This window comes from Diplotaxodon limnothrissa, linkage group LG8 (assembly GCF_057381915.1).
Source record: "Diplotaxodon limnothrissa isolate DT_005_m linkage group LG8, D_limnothrissa_male_GT1.1, whole genome shotgun sequence".
NCBI lineage: Eukaryota > Metazoa > Chordata > Actinopteri > Cichliformes > Cichlidae > Diplotaxodon > Diplotaxodon limnothrissa.
This window is the reverse complement of record NC_140603.1, coordinates 17,122,168-17,134,301: the sequence shown is the minus strand read 5'-3', so window position 1 is coordinate 17,134,301 and position 12,134 is coordinate 17,122,168.

The following is a 12,134-nucleotide window of genomic DNA, read 5'->3' as shown; positions in this document are numbered from 1 at the left end:
GCCACACAACGTGTACAACCATTGGAGATGTGAGCAGGACAGACGGAACAATTGACAGAAAAAGTGTGGACTTTATATAAGTTTTTAAATTGTGTTGATAGGCCACGTAAAACCAGAGTTATGATAAAAATATCTGCAATGTTCGGTTTTCTTCCTGAATACTATCGTTGTTTATATTTACTGTGGGAAGAAACGGTAAAAACGGCGTTTTATAAGGAAAACGCTTGAAAGCGCTCTCCGCCTGTGAGCAAAAACAAAACCAAAAAAACCCCACCCTTTCCTATTGGTCGAAAAAAGTACCATGTCGACCAATCAAAAAAATATGGCAACATTGCATTTAGTTGTTTAGGAAGGGGGAAGTTTTAGGAGTGACGGTGGTGTTTTGAGATGTGAGAGATTTGCAAAGTTTAGCGCAAATCTTGTGTAGTTAGTGTGTAGTGTAGTCAAATTTTTTTATGTGTGTGTCAGAACAATGAGGCGACTGCTGACTGTTACAGCTGTTACAGTTCAAACAGGAGTTCAAACACAGAAGTTCTACTGAATGATAATCCTAAATAGAACAACACCTTGTTTTGTCTTGATAAATCACACTGTTACTCAGCTGAGTAAAGACATAAAGGCTTTACAGCTTTTTTCCCGATTTTTATTATTTTTATTTTAATATTGCGAGGGAAGTGGACACGGATCATGAAAATGTGGGAAGGTGATGTCCAGCTGACACTTTCATGTCTAAAAGGTAAACACGGTTTTCTCGCCTCAACAACCGCCAGGCTCCAGACCTCTGAGTCAAAATGAGTTTCCGGTGTGTACACGACTGGACACCCATGTTTCGAGTGTCAATACATGTCGAGCATCTAGAGTGGGTATACAGTGTGTGTGTGTGTGTGTGTGTGTGTGGGGGGGGGGGGTGACCCTTACCTGACACTTTGCAATGAGGTTACTGTCAATGTTTCAGTTCTAGGCAGCTGGAAAAGACGGAAAATACATTATTTACAAAACAGAACTGAGCAAAAGGGCAGAATTCAGCTTAGCCTGACTAGACAGTGTTTAAAGTGCATGGGTGTGTACTTATAAAACAAAATATGTGGTGTGCTAAATAAGTAACATTGTGCATCCTCTCTTTTCTTTTGAGGACAAAATGCTAGTCACCAGAATGTAAATCAATGCATTTAACAGTGAAGACAGTCAAGTTTAAGGTCTGGCTGTAACAGTAGGGTTACAGAGGCAGAGGTAGAAGTTAAGATAAGTATGAGGCTGAATCAAAGTGTAGCGTCACCTGTTCAACCTTGTGTGTATGTGTGTGCATATATGTGAATCATTAAGTGTTTATGTGCAGATTCTTTATATGTACAAGGAGCAAATGTTAGATGGGTAGCTGTAGGTGCATAACAGGTGCATTTTTCTGCAAATATACAGTATTCTGTGAAAGTCATGAGTCACTCCTCTTTTTTTTTTTAATTTTGCTTCCAAGTTGCCAGACTTTCTTATAAATTTTTGAAATTGGTCTTGAGCGACTCATGGAATGAACCCGTGTTGTGTCTACACATAACAGAAAACTTAGCAAAGAACCAATATGAAATTGTGTCTTTAGGCGTTTTGTTACCGGTGGCCTGTCGCAAAAACATGAAATTTCCTCCAATTTCCTAAATCTACAAAAAAAAAATTATAAAATAAAAAAATCTAAAGATAATGCAGTCTGACAGAACTAAAATTGTATTTTGGCACCAAAACGGTTATTCCCATATCTTGGCATGGTGTACAGTGTGCCCTTAAAGAAACTTGACACACGGAAGACAAAAAAAAAGACAAAAAAAACCTACAGCAGGTGAACAGTATTGAAAAGTCATGCCCTATCTATGCAATGATGAATATTCTTTTGTTCAAATCATTTTAAGGATGTACAGAGAAGTTCAGGAGCTAGATAAAGCAGTGAGTGTCCACAGCATCTGCAAAACACAGTGGAGCCTCTGTCATGGTTTGCTGCTACATTTCAGCCAGTGGTGTTGAGCTCTTGTCAAAATTGATGAAATTATAAAAGCAGAAATGTCAGCTTTTGTTCCATTTTGATTGGCAGCAGCTTCATGTTTTTAGCATGACAATGACACAAACACACTGCCTGCCAATGTATTAAAAGCATACCTGGATAGAAAACACACATAGTGGTACACTACCAGTCATGGATTGGCCTCCCAAGAGTCTGAAGCTAAAGATGAAGCAGTGTGGGATCATCTTGCATAAAGACATCTAAAGAAGCGCCTTAAATGTCCATTATAAACCTGGAGAACTATTCCTGGAGACTACTCAAAGAAATGACAAGAACGCTTCTCTAAGAGTGTTCAGGCTGTGCTGACGAATAAATATGGTCATACCAATTATACACTCTCAAGCTCTGGAATCATATATTTCTGTTTTGGCTTTATATATAGTATCTCCATTTATTTTGACACTTTTATATAAATTGCTGCACCATTTTTTTGCAAAAAAAAAATCTGCATCTTTGCAAGTGTCTCAAAGATCATTAAAATTGCAGATGAGAAAAGCATTCTTATCTTATTGTTTGTGCATACTTAATCATCTGGGCATGTATTCCATAAAAAGTGACTTGTTGTTTTACACAACATGACTGATATTGCCACATTCTGTTTTGCAATGACTGTTAAATTTCTTCAATTAACCAATAAAGATTATTCCACTGCAGCAGTGACTCTAACACACATCACAACAACATTAAGTGTGCAACTTCAATGAAGTGCTCCATTCCCATATTTTCATGCTTCAAAGCAACAGCTTAACTTAATTTTTGGACAAATACCATTCATAGCTGTAGCAGAAAAGCTGACACTTACCTCCTGCAGTCACTGCTTAAACTGACAGCAGTGGCAAGTGACTGACCCCAGAATGGCAAAAAAATTGTGACTTCATACGCACCACCTATTTAAAGCTTCTTCGGTGCCGATGTGTGTGTGCATGCTTCTCGATAATGGGTGGGACTAATACATGCATGCACACACACATGGACACGTGCACTCTAATTCTCTCGAAGCGCAAATCCAGCAGAGCAATGTGTTCCGGTCTCACCCATAATATTGATAGTGAATACAGTGGCTTGGTATGGAAGAAAACTAGTCAAACTGTGTCATTATCCAGCCCGCATCTTATCATATTTAATGTCTGTGTTTAGAGGACAACAAGGGCTTAGACTTCTCTGCTGGGCCTGGTCACCTTCAGTCTTGCTGGAGTAAAACATTTGCTTAAAGCTGGCTTTCATCTGCTTTTCTTCCTCCCACCTTAAGACGATCAGCATAAAACTGAGGTGTATTAATCACATTTATGATTGCATATATAGCGGAAACTGCTGCCCGACTGTCATTTTGGGCTGACTTTTCTTCTGAACTAGACACACAAACAACAAATTCAAAACAATTCCACTCATTAACTGCAAACATTAGGTGACATTTAACTCTTCTAGTCATTAGAGGGTGATTTTAAGAAGTCGTTAGAGACTAATTCTTATTCCCCAAATTGTTTTAATCTTTAAAAAAGTGTGATATTACATTTCCTGTAATGCAACTTTCTGCTTTTTGAAAGATTTATGTTTCTTGAGCTCACTTTAATGACTCGGCTGGATTATGTAAAAAAAATGAGTGGTTCTGCACAGGGCAATTCCTGGAAGCTTATGCTTGTTAGTTTTTTAATAACATAATAATCAAGTTGTAAAGCATATCATAACAGAGGTGTGCTGTGTTTAATAAACTTTAATGTAAAGAAAAGAAATATTTGCATACCTTCTGTTGACGGTAAATGTTATCATCCTGCATCTTGTTTCTGTCACTGTACCTCATTATGTAACTGTCTGGAATCCATTGAGACTATTTTTTTCTTGACACTGGGTTGTCAGTCACCAACATGAGTGACGAAATACGAGAAGTCCTCTTCCTATATGCAAATCTGAAAGCATTGTTTCTCTGCACGCTGATATATTTAATAGTGTCTGCATGTGTTTGTCCTGAACAGAAGCTCAGAGGCCTCTGCATCCCAAATCCTCTGATGTATCTCCCATTACAAGTATAAAGAATCTATAAGCAAAATAATTTTTTTAATGTATGTTTTACTATCTTTTCTGTTTCATGCATCAAGCAAAACTGACATTCACTAAAGTGTAATTCTGCAACAGCAGCAATCTCCTAATGTAATTCTAAAAACCAATATGGATGTAAATCTATCAAATTACTCTTTGCAAAAGCAAGAAAACTAGGAATTAGCAATGTATACTACTATATAGCATTATTGGATTATTATTGTTATTATGGTTGCATTTATGTGCTGTTAAGCAGTTTCATCTGCACAAATGTGTCATACTTTGTATGAAAGTGTAAATGCAACCTGGCTGATATCCTTCATTATATCCGTTAACATAACATTTCATTCCTCCAAGAAATGTTTAGCAGTGACATCAGTCTCCAAGAAAGGCATCGGTGTGAATACTTGATAGACATTAATACATGTATACACTATACATAACAGTTGATGCAAGCACAGGCTTTTGAGTTTTCATGCAATATTAAATTACAAAGCAGAGACTGCTTTTTTTTTAGCCTTTTCTGTAGTGTTGTGGTTAACACATTTGCCTTAAAGGTGGAAAACATCCAGTTCAAGACCAGAAGGAGACACAAGCCCAGCCTCAGAGGTCATAATTTTCATTGCTGGTCCCAAGCCTGGATAAATGGAACGGTTGTGTCAGGAAGGGCGTTTAGAAAAAAAAAAATCAACATGTGGTATCATGTGCCATTGAAACCCCTGGGAAATAAGGGAGTAGCTGAAAGTAGTTGTCGGTTGTGAAGGACACACAAAGGGAGTTTTTTACCCTCATGTAAATATCTCATTTATGAATGAAAGGTAGCCAACTAATGCAGCTAGTGTTCAATCAGTACAGTTTAATTAAATTTTATTTATATAGTACCAATTCATAACAGAACAAGCTTCGATTAGAAAGAAACTCAGCAATCACACAATCTCTTATGAGCAAGCACTTGGCAACAGTAGGAAGGAAAAACTCCCTTTTAACAGGAAGAAACCTTTGTCAGAACTAGGCTCAGGGAAGGAGCAATCTGCCGCAACCGGCCTGATAAAGGGTGAATAATGTGAAAAGTATTGTTCCCAGCATGGAACCCTGTGGAACTCCATGACAAACCTTTGTGTGTGAGAAAGATTCACCATTTACATACAAAAATTGGAATTCATAAGATTGATATGATTCAAGCAAGTGGAGCACAGTGCTACCACAGTACAGTCAACATCTGGCTCTCAAGTAATTGAAATAAATTACAATTCAATAGTATTTCAACAATGTTTATTATTCATTTTCAGTTAGTAAGAAAATAAATTTTAAAAATTATTTATTTTCTCATTTCAAGTAAAATAAGGCTTCGATTTTAGATTTGCTTAATTTTAATAAAGGTGTTGTTTGAATCACCCCATTTCTGTAAACCATCTCAACTTTGAATATTATTTTCTCCCTATGTGTTTCCCCCATGAGTTTTCTGTTTTCACACATGCCCTGAATAAAGCATTTGATTTGCTAAGTAATGTTATGTGGGATGAGTTACAAAGCATGTGACTCGTCTGTGTGTTGCCTTTGTATATACATTGACCACCAAAGACAAAGGAAAAGGCTGCACAGATTAAAATAACCTTACCGTAAATACAAGAAATGCTGTGCAGAGTAAATTAGAAACAGTCCATCAAAATCTAGTAATAGATCTGTTAGAATGGAGAAACATCTAGATGCAGATCCAGCCCGCACTCTGTCTATTGGTGACCTAGGGTTTAGATGAAGACATTAACTCAGAGAGGCTGATCGAAGTGAAGGGGTCCAAGTAAACATCAATCAAATATCAGTTATTAAAGTTGCTGTACTTTAAGGCACATCTGTGGGATAGCTGTAAATAATTTTTTCTCTAATTATTACAGTTTCATCTGGGAAGAAATTCCTAAAGTCATTGCTAGTTAAGGTTAACAGACTTAGCTCATTAAAAATTGGACTTTTTCTCAGCCTGGCTACAGTGCTGAAGTTAATTTGTCACGAATAGTAAGATGTCCTAGCTTTACTGAGGGCTTTTGTAGAATAACAAACTATTTTTTTAGGCCAAAAGTGTAACACCAATTCTTCTTCAGCCTATCCATTATCTACTTCAAGGTGGAAGTTTGTGAGTTACCAGGGAGTCAAGCAATCAAGCATCTGTAATGTACTGCCTTCTTTTTCAGAGAAAACACAGAATCCAGGGTCATACGCAGTGCAGATGCTACAATATTAATAAGATATAATCGATAAAAAAATGCAGAGAAACATATAAGATTGCAACTGGTCCCAAGTCTGGATAGTCATGTTTTGGGGTGTTTAATAAATTCAGCCAGATTTCAGGAAAAAAGAGAGCTTCTCTATCTAACATCTCCTAACAAGACCAGGTTTCCCCAAAAAGTTTCCTAGTTAAGGTTGGTGGAGTACTGGAGGTCACCCAATGCAGCCTGATTTCCTGGCTGCTCGAGAGGACCAGCCAAGGGAGCGCTAACTGGGGCTAAGCTACTTTGGCCCACACTGACTACCAGTTGGGCTGGTTATAGGACTGTGGAGGCTCTCAGGTCATCGTACTCTAAGGAGCTTGGAAAGAAAAGCATCTGGACTTTTTAAAGTTTCTTGAAGACTTTTCATCTCTCATCCAAGAAGTTTCTTCAGTTCTAAGAGCAGTTGGTGGAGTCCCAGATGGTCTTCTACTCTTTCTGTCGTATTTGAGGTTTGTAAAACAATGACCAAACAATGCACTTTGACGTGCAAATAGATACAGAAATGGTGCAAAAATGCTGGTAGCAAAATCCCATTTAAAAATTCACCAAATCAGCAATTCAATACCAGCAGAAGTGATTCCAGCCCAGTTGCTACAGCTGTCACTAATATGCTTGGTATGTGTGCAGGGCAACTGAGACTATGCTAAACAAACTCAGGGAGGGAAATCCTTACTGTGTGTTTGGCAGCATGCCAGCATCCAGATCATGGTACAGCTGAATAAATTCATTCCATAAATATTATTATATATACAGTAGTTTTATCTGTTACCATAACACTTCAGAGTTCAGAAATAAATAGGTGACATGATGGTGGCTACATCCATCTTTTATATAAAGTTATAGTTAAAAAATGAACGAAAATTTAGTAAACAATTCTAATATTAAGGAAACCTTTTATTAGCCGATATGCTTGGATACTTTATGGCACCTTGCTTATACTGTAATCTTTAAAAAAAAAAAGACAGTTTCTTTACTTGTACTGCTTTCCACATTTCGCATTCTTTATAATGCTGACAAGTGATAACAGAAGTATAGCACAGCCCTTGAGCACTGTTTCTACTATAAAGTACCATCACAGAAAGTGGTCACAGGGTGGAAAAGTCATCATGCAAGGATGGAAAAAGACAAGAAATGCCCAAATTCTTTTCAATGAGCATTTAAAGCGTTAAAAGGAAGTTCACTGTTTTAACAATGATCTTACAGCTGATAATAGGTGGGCAGGCAAGACATCAGCCACGCTCGGTCAGATGAGGAAGCAAGTAGGAAGCAGGAAGGAAAGACTTTAGCCAGACAACATTCTGGCCAAAAGCATCAGAAAAACAGCTTTCTGCTTTCTACACGCTAAAGCTGAGCAGCATATGTGTAGGCAGCAGACTGATGACAGGAGACAACAGATGATCAGCAGATGGTCAGGTGGAGTCTGACAGTGTCTGAAAGTAAAAATGCAAAAGAAGAGGCATTTGTTCTTATATATTGTTACTTACAAACTTCATTCAGTGTGTCCTATTAAATTAACTAACTTTAGGTTAAGAAAATAACTGGCACTACTTCAAAAAAGTAGGGGCAGGAGACAAAAAAATGATACAACATAGTAATGCAATATCAATACAGGGACACCACATATAGACATGTTGTTAAAATACTTTGGGAATACTATGATCAAGAGGGCTATCCCATGCACCACCATCCTGAGATAATAGGAAAATACACTGAATTAATCCATCCATTCACTTCTGCTTATATGTCGCGGGGGGGGAAGGGGGGGGGGGGGGGGGGGCTGGCGCCTACCCAGCTGTCTTAGGGCGAGAGGCAGGGTACACCCTGGACAGGTCGCCAGTCTGTCACAGGGCTAACACATAGACAACCATTCGTGCTCACATTCCCACCTATGGGCAATTTAGTGTTTCCAATTAACTTATTCCCACTAACTGCATGTCTTTGGACTGTGGGAGGAAACCGGAGTACCCGGGGATGACCCAAGCAAACAATCAACAGTGCTAAACAGCGTGCCACTGCACTGTTGAATTAATTCATCTGTGAAACCATCCAACACTGGACTTCCTAATGCAGAGCAAGCTAATGGCTCAGTCACACAGGTACAAATAGGACAGCAGGCTCCGTGCATCTACATAAAATAAAAATGACAATAATAACGATAAATGCTGTCTTATTTATAAATACAGACAGACTGCTAGGACGTTGCCATCAGTCTAAATTAGTTTTTGTCAATGAGCACAACTTGAGGGGACTCGAGGTCACTGTAATTTTTAGTAGATACACTAATGGTATCAATTTCAAACTCCTACGTTGCCCACCTGCTCACCCAGCGGGACAAATACACATCCTCAGCCTTTTATGAGGGGTAATAATAAACTGGATTATATGTATGGCAAGTGCTTTAATACTTCAGGAACACTTCCTTAAAGTTAAAACTGACTCCACTGAATGGGAACAGTCCCATGGAGAATAATCATCTTTAGCACAGCAGGGGGCAGCATTCTTTAAAGGATTATTGAAAGTGACTGTGATAAAATCGCTGAGGTTCTTCAGGTTCATGTGCAACCAGAACTCATTTCTCTGTGTACATATCACTAAGCACATTTAAGCAGAAATCTTTAAAACAGGAGATTCTTTGAACCTTCCTCATGTATAATTGTAGCGACTGGAACCACTACTGTAAATTCAGATGTGTGAATTGTAGATTAAATTATATTACATACATATAGATTATGTTACCTGGCAAACTTTGACTTGAGTAGTTACTAGTTAACTTTGGTTAACCATCACCCAGGGATGCTACATTTAAAGTTTAAATTGGTGACACACATTGGATATATTTTTTTCTTCCAAAACCATGAAGTGGATTACATAATCAAACAAGCAGATTTGTTTGGCTACATTTAAAACAAAGACCCCAAACTGCAATGTTAATGGTATACAAGTCAGGGCACACTTTCTTTTAAAAATATCTGCATAACTGAGGATTTCTGAGGAACTCAACTGAGGATTTACACTCTGCTCAATATTTTTAAATGATCTCTATGTCCAACTCCCCAAAAAACAACAACAAAAAATTCCCTCTGGACATGGAGGTTCAGTCACAGGTTAAAATATTGAAACGATGAACTTATAAAAAAAGCATAGACAAAAAGCAAAGTGTTCCTCGACAACAAAAGACAAACTGCCCCGAACCCTTGGGGGCTCTCGCTTTTATACAAAAAAGCCCCTCATCCTCTCTGTAAATTTCCACTCCACGATCTCAACCCTGTAGGGGTGCAGATTCTGGACAAAACTGGAATTTTTCAGCCCTCATTTACTATCATTAAGGGGTCACTGTGACCTGCAACACTTCACTATTTCTCACCACAGGTGCTCTGATGATGTGCAACATGTAATATCCAAACACAGTAAACACATAATATATCACTTTGGCAAATACTCAAATATAATATGCTGATTACTTGAGCTCAGAGCAACCAATATGTTATGAGATAAAATGCCATACTGAAAGGCTCATACTGAAAAAAACCCACAAGTGTTCAACGGTCTCTCTGCCATGACACGTGTAGAGACAAATGCGTATGGCCATGGAGTTGGTAACGAGGGTCACTCACTTTAATCAGCTGTTTCAAACCAACATTTTTGACTGTGATCGTGGGCTCTGTTCCAAAAGCACCTCCTGTCTCCTTTTCCTAACCTCTTCTTTGACCTTGGTGACCTTTTTATCAAGGTCAAAGAAATGTGAGAAGGAGCAATGATAAGGAAGATAAAGAGAACAGCAGTCCGTTGAGAATCAGAATCACCTAACACTAGTCTCCTTATATGTTGAAACCAGTGTGTGCAGAAGAAAGATTACAGAATGCATCTTAATACACCAAGGTTGGAATTTTAGAGAAAAAGCATTTTTTCTCAAATTTACTACTACTTGTGTCTGCGGCAGAGTAAAGCCATCTTTTGATGTTTATAAGCTTACTTAAATAGGCACAGTGTTTGTGACTGAAAGTTGTGAACGGGAGTATTTTTGCTGCTGGCCTTAGCATCTCAGCATATGTATTTGTAGGAGCTTTCCTTTCAGGAGAAAAATGTTTACACGACTCACGAAAATGTGAATTATAAAATCTGAGGGACACAATTTACTGCATTTTTACAAATCTAGTCCTGAAAAAAATCAAGAAACAAGAAGTGCTTACTCAGTATTTTGGGTGGATGGCTTAAGGCTGCCCAAACTGTCTCTGTCCTAAAACTCTTCACTCAGTCTGGATGAGAGGTAAGCTCCGCTTATTGGTCATAAGTAATACTGGGATTGTCATAAAAAAGAGCAGAAATCATCAGAGCCGAGCTGTCTTTTTTTCAGCAGTGTGCACAAAGCAAGTTACCGTCACTGCTGAATCTGTAACACAATTAATTTATCTCAACCGGATTACTGTTTTCAGAGAAAAACACATGCGTGAAACCTGAGCTTACACTGGATAATTTTGGTAAATTTCTACCCACATCTTTGTACACAAAGGATAGCATACAGTTAGTAGATCACCCTGGAACTGTAACATCACAATAAATCGCCTTATAGGACGGTATTTGCTCCTCTCCTTTCATAAAGGAGGCTTTCTGTGCTAAACGGGACAGTGCTTTCGGTTCGGTACGCATATGTATCAAACAATACAAAATTTTTAATTTATTTTATCAACTTTTCTTCTGACGATGCTGTCTGTGTTGAGAGCTCAGTGGATCTGCGTTCGACTACTCCGCCTAGGCTGCACTGTCGAGTGCAGATGTGTGTGTGTGTGGGGGCAAGCTAGCGAGACAGAAGTTAAGCTCGTTGCAACATGGCAACTGCCTCAACACTACCCGAAATTGAACCTCCCCCACCCTCATTCACATCTGGCGTTTGGAACTATTTAGGTTTTCATGTGAAGCATGACCCTGAAGGTAAGCACGTCATGGACAAAAGTAAAACAGTATGTCGGATATGCCACGCAATGCTCAATTACATTGGTGGGAACTAGTGCGTTAGTGGCAATAGCTCGTTAACGTGTTGACGTCGTCCAGCCCCACGCATCCAAAGATGAGTGATTCCTCAATCAGATAGATTTAAAAAAAATTTTTTTTCTTGTTTCAGCAACATTAAATTTAAAAACTGTACTTTTGAGTTAAAATATATATTTATAATTTTAACAAATGACAAATTAAAAAGGCATGAACATTCTTTTGTATCGAAAAAATATCGAACCGTGACACCAAAGTATCGAACCGTATCGTTGCACCCCTAATAAATATTGTCATATTCAGATTAGAGATGGACCGATCCGATATTACGTATCGGTATCGGTCAGATACTGACCTAAATTACTGGATCGGATATCGGAGAAAAATAAAAAATGTAATCCGATCCATTAAATATCACGAAAGCACCTCACAAAACTTGCAACACGCCGTAACTCACCTCAGAAGTTAGCACGTAGGAGCAGTATGCATCACGTGATAGAGCGGCTGTGGCATGCGGGACCTGTCGGTGGTCTGGATAGCATGTGGAGCTTCGCTAGCAACCCAGCATTTCATCTCCGACAAAGTTATCCCGAGAGAAGTAAAGCAAGTGTGTAAGTCCATCTCTGAATGTTTGTAAAGCATTCCTGCATTAAGCTTAACGAGCGACTGCCTCTCGCTCTCCGGCTCCTACTTCAATCGTGAAACTGCTTAAATGATCAGCTGATCGGCTTTTCTGTGCGAGTCCGTCTCTCTTGTTTGTTTTTGGTCCACTTTGCACCAGAAAGAGGAAACCAGCGGCTGAACAA